Genomic DNA, 12,003 nt, shown 5'->3' with positions numbered 1-12,003 from the left:
GTCAAGTGAAGAGACTAAAGTGTTGAAGCCTCCCAAAATTAGTGTGTTGGATTTCATGTGAAATTTAAGCTTTCGCCATGTTAATTTAAAAATATGGGTGCCCTTGTTTTGGGGACATAGGTGTACAGAACCGAGACTTTATCTTGATGTATTTTTCCAGTGATGAATATGAACCTCAACTCTTTGATTAATTTTAGTTATAAGTTTATGTTGTTAGATATTAAGATAGCTAGGAAAGTTTGTTTCTTAGGACCATTTGATTGGAAAATCATTTCCCAACTCTTTACTCTTGGGATAATGTCTGTCTTGAAAGTTGAGGAATGTTTTTGGTATGTTGCAGAAGGATGGGTCCTCTTTTCATTTCCATTCAGTTAGCACTTGTCTTTTTTTAATTTTTAATTTTTTTATTAAAAATTTCCACCTTCTCCCCTTCTCCCATTTTCCTCCCCCAACTCCTCCCCCTCCCTCTCCAGTCCAAAGAGCACCCAGGGTTCCTTGCACTGTGGGAAGTCCAAGGTCCTCTCTGCTCCATCCAGGTCTAGGAAGGTGAGCATCCTAACAGACTAGGCTCCCACAAAGCCAGTACATGCAGTAGGATCGAAACCCAGTGCCGTTGTACTTGGCTTCTCAGTCAACCCTCATTGTCAGCCACCTTCGGTTTGATCACATGCTCCATCAGTCCCAGTCCAGCTGGCCTTGGTGAGCTCCCATTAGATCAGCCCCACGGTCTCAGTGGGTGGGCGCACCCCTCGCAGTCCTGACTTCCTTGTTCATGTTCTCCCTCCTTCTGCTTTTCATTTGAACCTTGGGAGCTCAGTCCAGTGCTCCAATGTGGGTTTCTGTCTCTATGTCCATCTATCACCAGATGAAGTTTCTATGGTGATATGCAAGATATTCATAAGTGTGGCTTAGGATAGGGCCATTTCAGGCACCTTCTCTGTTGCCCAAGGAACAAGTTGGGGACATCTTCTTGGACACCTGGGAACCCCTCTAGAGTCAAGTATCTTGCCAACCCTAAAATGGCTCCCTTAATTAAGATATCTACTTCCCTGCTCCCATATTCACCCTTCCTCCATCCCAACTGTCCCATTCCACCAAGCTCTCCCCATCCTTCCCTTCTCACTTTTCTCTCCTTATCTACCCTTACCCCCACCCCACCCCCACCCCCAAGCTCCCAATTTTTGCCTGGCAATCTTGTCTACTTCCAATATCCAGGAGGATAACTCTATGTTTTTCTTTGGGTTCACCTTCTTATTTAGCTTCTCTAGGATCATGAATTATAGGCTCAATGTCCTTTATTTATGGCTAGAATTCACTTATGAGTGAGTACATCCCATATTCATCTTTTTGAGTCTGGGTTATCTCACTCAGAATAGTGTTTTCTATTTCCATACATTTGCATGCAAAATTCAAGATGATTGTTTTTTTTTTACCACTGAGTAGTACTCTAATGCATATATATTCCACACTTTCTTTATCCATTCTTCCATTGAAGGGCATCTAGGTTGTTTTCATGTTCTGGCTACTACAAATAATGCTGCTATGAATATAGTTGAACAAATGCCTTTTTATATGTGAAGTCTCAGTCCTGTCTTATTGACCTGTCCATTGGTGAGAGAGGTGAGTTGAAGTCTCCTAATATTAGTGTGTGTGGTTTGATGTCTGCCTTGAGTTCTAGTAGGTTTCTTTTACATAAGTAGGTGCTTTTATATTAGCAGCATAGATATTTAGAATTGAGACTTCATCTTGATGAGTTGTTCCTGTTATGAGTATAAAATGACCATCTCTATCTCTTCTGATTGATTTTAGTTTAAAGTCAGATTTGTTAGAAATTAGTATGGCCACACCTGCTTGTTTCTTAGGTCCATTTGCTTGAAAAACCTTTTCCCAACCCTTTACTTTGTGTAAATGTCTGTCTGTGTGGTTGAGGTGTGTTTCTTATAAACAGCAGAATGTTGGATCCTGTTTTCGTATCCAATCTCTTAGCCTGTGCCTTTTTATAGGTGAACTGAGTCCATTGATATTAAGTGATATTAATAACCAGTGGTTGTTGACTCCGGTTATTATTATTTTTTTGGTAGTAGAGTTTGTGTGTTTCCCTTCTTTGAGTTGTGCTGGTGAAGGGTCGCTAGATATCTGAGTTATTGTAGGCAGTGTTGGCAATGTTGGATTCCTTGGGTTGTGATTTTCCTTCTGTTACTTTCTGTAAGGCTGGCTTTGTGGCTATGTAGTGTTTAAATTTTTATCCTGGAATATTTTGTTTTCGTCAATGATAGTGAACGAAAACTTGGCTGGGTATAGTAGTCTGGGCTTACATCCATGGTCTCTTAGTTTCTGCTGCACATCTATCCAGGACCTTCTGGTTTTCATGGTTTCCATAGAGAAGTCTGGTGTAAGTCTGATAGTTTTACCTTTATAAGTTACTTGACTTTATTCCTTTGCAGCTCTTAATATTCTTTCTTTATTCTGTATGTTTTGTGTTTTGATTATTATATGTCGAGGGGAAATTTTTTTTTTTTTTTTATTTTGATCCAGTCTATTCGATGCTTCTTGAACCTTCATAGGAATATCTTTCTTTAGGTTGGGAAAGTTTTCTTCTATAATTTTGTTGAATATATTTTCTGGGCCTTTGAGCTGTAATTCTCTTTCTTCTACCCCTATTATTCTTAAGTTTGGTCTTTTTATTGTGTCCCAGATTTCCTGGATGTTTTGTGATGAGAATTTGTTGAATTTGCTGTTTTCTTTGAGCAGTGTGTTTATTTTCTCTATGGTGTCTTCAGCATCTAAGATTCTTTCTTCTATCTCTTGTATTCTTTTGGTTATTCTTGTCTCTGTCATCTCTGCTTATTTACCTAGATTTTCCATATCTAGTCAGCCCTCTGTTTATGTTTTCTTCATTGCCTCCATTTCAGTTTTCAAGTCTTGAACTATTTCCATTATCTGTTTGATTGTTTTTTCTTGGTTTCCTAGGGTATCTTTTACGAATTTACTCATTTCTTCATACTTTTTGTTATTCTTCTCATCCATTTCTTTAAGGGAGTTTTTCACATCCTGTTTAAGGGACTCTATCACAGTCATAATATCAATTTTTTCTACTTCTTCTGGATTAGGGTTTTCAAGTCTTCCTGTTGTATGTTCAACGGGTTCTGGTGTTATCATGTTTTTCAGATTGTTGGAGGAATTCTTGCATTGCTGTCTGCCCATCTCTTCCTTCAAATGCTCTCAGATGGATCTTCTGGTACAGGATCAGGGCCCCTTGCTGGCCAGGGACATCACAGACAAAAGGCCTAGCTTGCTGCCTGCATGCTTAGTGAATAAAAGGAACTCCAGCCCAGTTGCACTCACCACCCTGTCCCAGCCCTAAAACAGACTGAGCTGGGGAATCTTATGGCCCCAAAGAAGGGAAGGGGTGCCTAAGCACAAGCTGGGATGGAATAGAAAGAGAGAGACAGTAGCCGGGGTGAGAAGTCTCTTCAGAATGACCAGAAAGATTAGGGGATTGAGGATGTCTGTGCTCCATTTCCGGGGCTTCTGCTGCCAGTCAGGAACATACTCATCCCTCCGATGGATCTTCTGGTACAGCTAGCCTTTGTCTTTTTATAAGTGAATCAACACCATTGATTAATATTAAGAGATATTAATGTCCAGTGATTGTTAGTACCTCTTAATTTTGGTTTAGTTGTGGTTGGTGGTATTATGTGCTTGTGTTCATGTTCCTTCTTGTGGGTTTTTCTGGTATAGGATTATCTATCTTGCTTGTGTTTTGCAGGAGTAGGTAGCCTCCTTGATTTGTAGTTTTCCTTTTAGTACTTTTTGTATGACTGGATTTGTGGATTGGTATTGACTAAATCTGGTTTTGTCATGGAATACCTTGTTTTTTCTGTTTATCATGATTGAAAACTTCACTAAGATTAGGCATTTGGGCTGGTATCTGTGGTCTCTTAGTGTCTGCTAAACATCTATACAGAGCCTGCTCCCTTTCAGTGTTTCCATTTAGAGGTCAGGTGTAATTCTGATAGGTTTGCCTTTATATGATATTTTTTTTTCTTTGCAGCTCTTAATATTCTTTCTTCATTCTGTATGTTTAGTGTTTTGATTATTATATAGTGAGGGGGCCTTTTTTGTTCAATCTATTTGGTGTCTGTATGCTTCTTGTACCTTCATAGGCACATCCTTTAGGTTGGGAAAATTTTCTTCTATGATTTTGTTGAATATATTTTCTGTGCCTTTGAGTCAGACTTCTTTTTCTTCTATTCCTATAATCCTTAGGTTTGGTCTTTTAACGGTGTTCCAGATTTCCTGGATATTTTGTGTTAAAAGTTTGTTGGATTTAACATTTTATTTGACCAATGTTGTATCTTCAACACACCTGAGATTCTCTCTTCCATTTCTTATATTCTGTTGGTTATACTTGCATCTGTAGTTCTTGATCATTTACCCAGATTTTCCATTTCCCAAATTCCCTTAGTTTCTGTTTTGTTTATTGCCTCTATTTCAGTTTTCATGTCTTGAACCATTTCCTTCAGCTGTTTGATTTTTTTCTCTTGGCTTTTTTTTTTTTAAAGGATTTGTTGATTTCTTCCAATTTTTTATTTGCCTTTTCCTCTATATTTTTAGGAAATTTGTATTTCCTCTTTAAGGGCCTCTATCATCTTCATAAAAATATTTCTAAGCTTTGTTTGCATTGGGATATTTGTGTCTTGCTGATTTATAACCACTGGTTTCTGGTAGTGCCATATTACTCTTTATGTTTTTGAATATGGTTTTACACTGCTATCTGCCCATCACTTCCTCTACTGGGTGGCAGGTGGGGTCTGCACTTTAGAGTGTTCCCTTCCTCCAGTTGGTGCAGTTGGAGCTTGTTTCTTCACCCAGGTCCAGGCATGTTCATGCCTTGGTGGATGCTGATATAGCACTAAAGCTCCTCCGGTTGTAGGTGGCACCAAGACTCTGGTGGTCCCAGATGTCATTGGTGCTGATGGGGGTACGGGCAGGCTGCTGACAGGTAGATTGTAGGATGTTCCTCCGCGACCTAGGGCCCTTCAGCTGGGACCAAGATACTCATTTCTCCAAGTGCATTCAGGCCAAGGCGCTAGTGGTTATAGATGCCATGGGGGGTGATTGGTGGTGTGGGGAGCTTGTTCCCAATTCTGTGGAGCTTCAACAGATGGGAGTACATCAAGGTTTGTGCCTGCAGGTGCTAGGACATAAAGGGTAGGTCCCTCCAGCCTGGAACCCAGTCACTCACATATCCAAGTGTAGGTGGGGCTAAGGCCTGGTTGGTCTCAGATATGGGGTGTTTGGGACTGTGAGGAGGCTTCTCACAGGTCTCTTGGGCTCTTGATGGTGGGGCGGGGCATAGGATGTGTCCCTGCTTCTATGGCCTAGAGAGTAGTGTGTCACCTGATTTCACTAGAAAGCTGATTGATACTACTTATAGCCTACTTATACATTGTGATTGGTTGAAATCTCTCCCTCAATATGTTTCTAGTCAAAAAGGAAAAGAAAGAAGATACTGATCTCTCTCTCTCTCTCTCTCTCTCTCTCTCTCTCTCTCTCTCTCTCTCAGGGGGCTTATTTTGTGCATTATGACAGAACTTTTTCTAAGATCTACTTTCCTTGTATGCTTGGCAGCAAGCACATTTAAGCCTCAATTTTTTTCTTGAAAATGGAATTTGCAAATGTCTCCCAGAGTACGTGGTAGTTATGAAAACATCTTTTCATCACATCAATTTCTAGAGCTTTAATCACAAGGTTTATGTTCAAATATTTTAGGGGCATTTTATCTTAGATTCTTCAAACTGATATGCCTGAGAAAAATGTTATTCTTCCTACCCAAATAGTCAATAACTATAAAATGAAAATTCTGGGTATTCTTTGTGCAACTTGGATATATAGCGGTCATTATTGTCACTGCATGTGTTGTTACATACAAAATCTACAAAGTCTATGAATTTTTCCTGCTAACCCTCATCTCACAGCACCTACTTTGGCTTCTCCTAGTCACTTTAAACTGTTTAAATCTTTGTGACCACAGTGAGGTCATTAATTTATATGTACATTCCAGGTGTGTTTCAAACCATCCATCCAAGGCAGCTAAATCGCCCTTTAAGAAAAACAGACAGGATGGTGTATCTATACATTTAATTCTCATCACAAGTATTCCATGCCTCTTGAGAAGTATAAAAAAAAAACTACAATTAATTTGTTAGAAATTACTTACACCGTTTCCCAACTAATTATTACACACATCTTGATCTGTTTTCTTTGGAAAGTAGTTTGACTTTTAAGGTTTTACTAGGATGTTTTTGTTTGTATGTTACTCTTTCAACCATGCTAAATGCATCCCTCTCTAGCATGTTCTGCCTCCCTTATTAATGTCTGAAGTTTTTTTTTTTTTATTTTCTGTGACATGTCTCTCTTTTATTGAAGCCAATCCCCCACAAGTTGGTCAGATTTCACTATGGCAGGATAATATAACACTAGGGTACTGCAGTACATATTTATATGGTGCTGATTTATATGAAATTGCTTGTAAAAATTTATATTACTGTTTCTGATACTAAGAAGGGAAACAGATAATGTTAATCATTTTAAGGTTCAAAATACAAAAAAAATAAAATTGCTAGTGCTCATATGACAACATTAGCAGAGAACAATACTAAAAGTTTTATTGGAAACCAAAAATATTTACATTGATTAATAGGAATGCAGAGTGATCAGTTATGGCATCAGCTGTTCGTGCTATAATATACAAGATACTTTATGTAAAACAATTAAATAGATGCAATAACTTTGCTGTTGGTAAGGAGAATCCGGTGTTTGTCTCTTAAAGTATCAGTCACATCACATTAGAAATCTCAGAGGTAAGTTTGCTTGACTCTTGTTTATGCCTTCTCATTATCATGAACTGTAATTATTTATGTCTTTACTTTTTGTTATTTTAATCTACTTCAGTCATTGTTCTGTCCCACAGTGTTGTCTTTCTCTTCTTCAAAACTCACAGTTGAAAACACCTTTTATCTAATCAAAGCGCATTTTCTTACTACTTTATGGCTGGAAATGAATACGTGATCAGTGCTCTATATAGTTGAAACAAAACAAAAAGCAGAATGTGATACAATCAATAATGCCCACCCCCACCACCATGAGCACCTAATCCATTCTTTGTATTGTTAATACTAATGCCTCATAAGAATTTTGGTCTATACAAGTTTTACAAAATGTTTAATAGTTGTTATCATTTTGCTTAAAATATTATTGGTTGAAGAGGATGAATTGCAACTGAATATAAGTTTTCTTAAAGAAATATATTTTGCAGGAAAGACAGTAGACAATATAGAATCCATTTAATTGAAGGTCATATTATAAGAAAATAACTTTATATTTTGTTATGTTTGCACATAGTCTCTAACCTTAGACAATTACTATCTTATATTTTAACTAAATGAATGAAACATAAAGGTAGATTAGCAAAAAATATGTGAAGATATTTGAACCAGGGTTGTTTGGCAGTATAAAAGAAAATGCTTGTCCATGGTGCACAATGCCCTCATTCAATCCCTATCAATCATTTCTCTTCAAAACAATAAAAACACACAAAACTGGCGAAAAATTAAACAAAGCAGATGAAACACTAAATGAAAGAATAATTACCTAAATATTGCTTAAGAAATGAGTGCTATTTTCATGTTAGATTCTATATTTGGAAGTTGTCAAAAAGTAATTTTTTTCTGTAAGTATTTACTGTACAATAAAAATGAGATTGAAAAATATTCCAATTCACAAAGCAATGGGATATCACATTTTTAATGAGTTGGAGTAATGAGACCTCCTTTTCACATAGGTACCAACTTACTGATTCATGTTTTCTCTGGTCACTGTCCATGTAAAAGCATGTTCTCTTTATCAAGCTTCCATGTAAGTGGGACCATACAGGTTCTATGCTGATCTACTGTACAATGTGTATGGTGAACTTGTGTACAGTGAAACTAATGTAAAGAACAGAAGCACAGTATGTAAAACATGACATTTTAATATGCTTGTTTTGATCCTTTCAAAAAATTATACAGATGCAATCTATGCACCCAGAGCCTTAGAGTTTCACTATTAAATTCCTTTTTATTTGTAATATAAATAACATTTACCATTTATTTTATGTGCATATGTGTCATATGCAGTTACACACAAGGACATAAGCTTGCAGAAGTTGGATTCCTGTGATTCACGGGGATCAAACTGAGGTCATAGGGCTGTTGGCACACATCTTTGCCTGCAGAGCTATTTTGCTGGCTTAAATTATGCTCAAGGAATGATTAATCCAGAGTCATTTTCACCAGGCATGAACAAAGGTATAAAGTATGCAAGGCTATTTGGAGTAAGTAATTCTAAAATATTTATACAGCACAAAACATAGAGTTTTATTGTGCAGTTTAGTTAAAAACAGCAGAATTCTTTGAGTGCATGTTTGGTGAAATTTTTTGAGTTGGCTAACTATAGAAAGAAAAAAGAGACCAAATTAATTCAACCAAATATTAACTCATATAAATGATGTGAAATGTCTTCAGATGAAAATATGTACTAATTTCAGTATGGTCATATGTATTTGAATGTATATGGAGCCCTGAACCTTTTGAATGTCTTGGTCAAATTGACTTTTCCATTATAATATGAATCAAGGAACCAAGGTAATCTTTCAAACAAGTCATTACTCTGATGTTAAAATTTTTGTCCAGAATAGTGATGAATCTTTCCCCCCTGACTGATTTCCCAGGAATTCATTGTCAGTTTCTGTAAATGATGGCAGTGAACCCATCCAAAGGTCAACTCTGTGTAGACTTGTCAAAAGTTAATGATTCTGGGTCTACCTTGCAAATTACCCAACTCTGTTTTCACTTAGAACTTTGTTCATTCTTGTTGCTGCTTCCACAGCTGAGGGGAATTGAAGCATTGAGGAAGCATTAGGCAAGTTTATTAACCCATGGATGGTTATATGTATTTATTTGTCTAAATCTTTATTGCATTGTTATCTACTCTGTCATTTCTAAGGTGTGTGACTGATTTTCTGCACTAGCATCACCAGGCTTATTGACTTTTCACAGTGACTTGAAGGAAACTGATCTTGGATTCAAACTCTGTTACTAATTTCAGAAAAACACAGAACTCCCAATGTTAGAAAAGACTCACATGCACCACTTCCCACAATCCTGTATATGTGAACTTATATCATAAAATTTTGTTACTGATTTTTAAAAAGAAATATATAAAATATTATAATGGTATACCAAAAATAATTCTAGTTGTGTTTTACAATGATATATTATAAACACTGCATTGTGTACTATTTGACAATCTGAAACATTATGAATTTGTGTGTGTTTTGTATATATTTACTTTAAGAAATCTAACAGCAAATTAGCTATATAAAATTTGCTTATGTGCATAAAGACTTTATAAGGAAGTATAGTATGAGGAAAACGCTCCCAAGAGCCGGCCAAAGCATTAGGGATAGACTGCCATGGGATTAACTCCCACTGTTAGGAGTGTCATAGATAGATCAAGCTACACAGATACAACATATATGTCTAGGGCTTAGTTCAGTCCATTGTAGACTCCCTTGTGAGTTCAGACTCTGTGCATTTCTATGAGTCATGTGAGTTGTTTTGTGGATTTCCTTGTGATGTCCTTGACCCTTGGGGCTACTAAAAAGCCATCTTCCCTCTTCTCAATAGGATTCTCTGAGCTATATCTAATGTTTGGTTTGGGTCTCTGTATCTGTTTTCATCAGTTACTGAATGAAGGCTCCCTGTTCACCACCGGGAGTCACCAACCTGATCACAAGAAATTGCCCGTTCAGACTATGTATCCACTATTGCTAGGAGTCTTAGCTGGGATCATCCTTGTAGATTTGTGGGAGTTTCTTTTGCATTAGGTTTCTACATGAATCTAGAAGTTCCCCTTCCAGTACTCTCCTTGTCCACTCACCCTCAACCTGATTACTCAGATTCTCATCACGGCCAACTCCCAGTCTAACTAGATCTCTTCTGTTTACTCCTCTTAGGGAAGTCCATGAATTTCCCTTTGGGCTCTCCTTGTTACCTAGACTCTTTGGGGCTGTGGATAGCATGGTTATCCTATACTTTACATCTAATATCCATCTATGAGTGAGCACATATCATGTTTGTCTTTCTGGTTCTTATTACCTCACTCAGTATAATGTTTTTTGTTTCCATTGATTTGCCTTCAAATTTACTCAGCCAAAGCATGGATAAAGAAAATGCAGTACATTTGCACAATGGAATATTTGTTAGCGCTTGTTTACTTTTGGTCATTGTATTTTTATCAAATAGGAAAAAAATGAATGTATATGGAATTTTGAGTCTTTAAAATGCCTTAGTGACTAATGATGTTTGTTTCCAAGTTAAGATCCTGACTTCTTGTTCCCTTGGACCCACATGGTAGAGGAGGAGATCCACTTCTCAAAGTAGTCTTCTGATCTTTACCGTTACACACACATACTCACACAGAGAGAGAGAGATATAGAGAGAGAGACAGAGAGGAAGAGACTGCAATAAATGAAATATAAAATTATGAACTCTGATATAGTTAATTATTATGCACATAAATTTAATGATTATCATAACCTGATTTCTATACTTCTGTTTCATATAGGGACTGGAAAACATTAATAAAATTATACAGAGATTAATTGAACATTTTTATGTGCTAGATATTTCATGGATAATTAGTATATTTAATTCTCATAATAGATAATAATTAAGTTAATAGCATTGCATTTCTGTTTCAGATGAGTATAAAGTTGAAATAAATTAAAGAATTTATCCATGTTATCACAGAGCTCATAAATAAAGGTTTGGATAGCAGTGTTGTTACTAACAGTGTTGTTGCACTTTTCTGTAGATTTGGGGGCTCTCCCTCCTGTAAGTTAAGGGGAATTTGTCCTCAATTTTTATCTTCACCTGTAATATTCAATGCAAGATTGATCATGTCAGTGTTTGTCAACATTCCAAATGCTGTAAACCTTTAATTCAGTTCCTCATATTATAGTGACCCCAAACCATCCTTGCTACTTTATAAATGCAATGTAATTAATTCTAATTAAATATCAGTGTTTCCTCATTATTTAGGTAGCCACTTTGAAAGGGTCGCTTGACCCTAAAACAGATCACTACCCAGAGGTTGTGGATCACTGATCAATTCTTAATAATAATAATAATTCAACAAATCATCAGAAAATTTATTTACGTTAATTAATATAACACAATTTTACAATATAAATAATCATTGTTTTAGTGTTTTTATGTTGTGTATATGTGAATCTGTTCATGAGTGTAAGAGCAGAGACCATTCTCAGTGTCAACCTTGTTTTCCACAGTCCTTGAAACATAGTCTCTTCTTGTTCACTGCTTCATATACCAGGTTAGTAGGCCCTTAGCTTCTAGAAAACTACAACCTGTACCTCCCATTTTCCAGAAAGCAACTCTCAGGCAAAGCTGGAATTATGCATGTGCCACTGTGTCTGGTTCCCATGTGGTTCCAGGATCTCAACTTAGGTCATCCAGCTTACACCAGGAGAGCCTTATTATCATTCTGGTATCTGTTTTTTAATTATGAAACACAAATTAGAATTATGATGCCTATTAGTTTCATATAAAGTATTTATTTAAAAATTTCATAGTACAGCCTTATTTAGGATACATATTAATTTTAATATACTAAATAACTATAAATGGATCTAGTTTTACGTATACTAAGCAAATGATTAACTGGAAAATGTTGATATAAGTTTTATACTTTAAATTTTATTTTTTAAAAAATGCTTAAGCAAGTAATAGACAATAGTAAGATTTTTATTATAATTAAATAAATTGTAATGAGAATAGCTATTAAGTCACACAACAATATTGCTTGATTTGCAGACAGTGAAAAGTTAAGATGATTAAAAATATGCAATTAACAAAAAAAGCTGCTTTGTAAAATTCT

Source organism: Chionomys nivalis, chromosome 5 (genome assembly GCF_950005125.1).
Source record: "Chionomys nivalis chromosome 5, mChiNiv1.1, whole genome shotgun sequence".
Taxonomy (NCBI): Eukaryota; Metazoa; Chordata; class Mammalia; order Rodentia; family Cricetidae; genus Chionomys; species Chionomys nivalis.
This window is presented reverse-complemented; position numbering follows the sequence as displayed.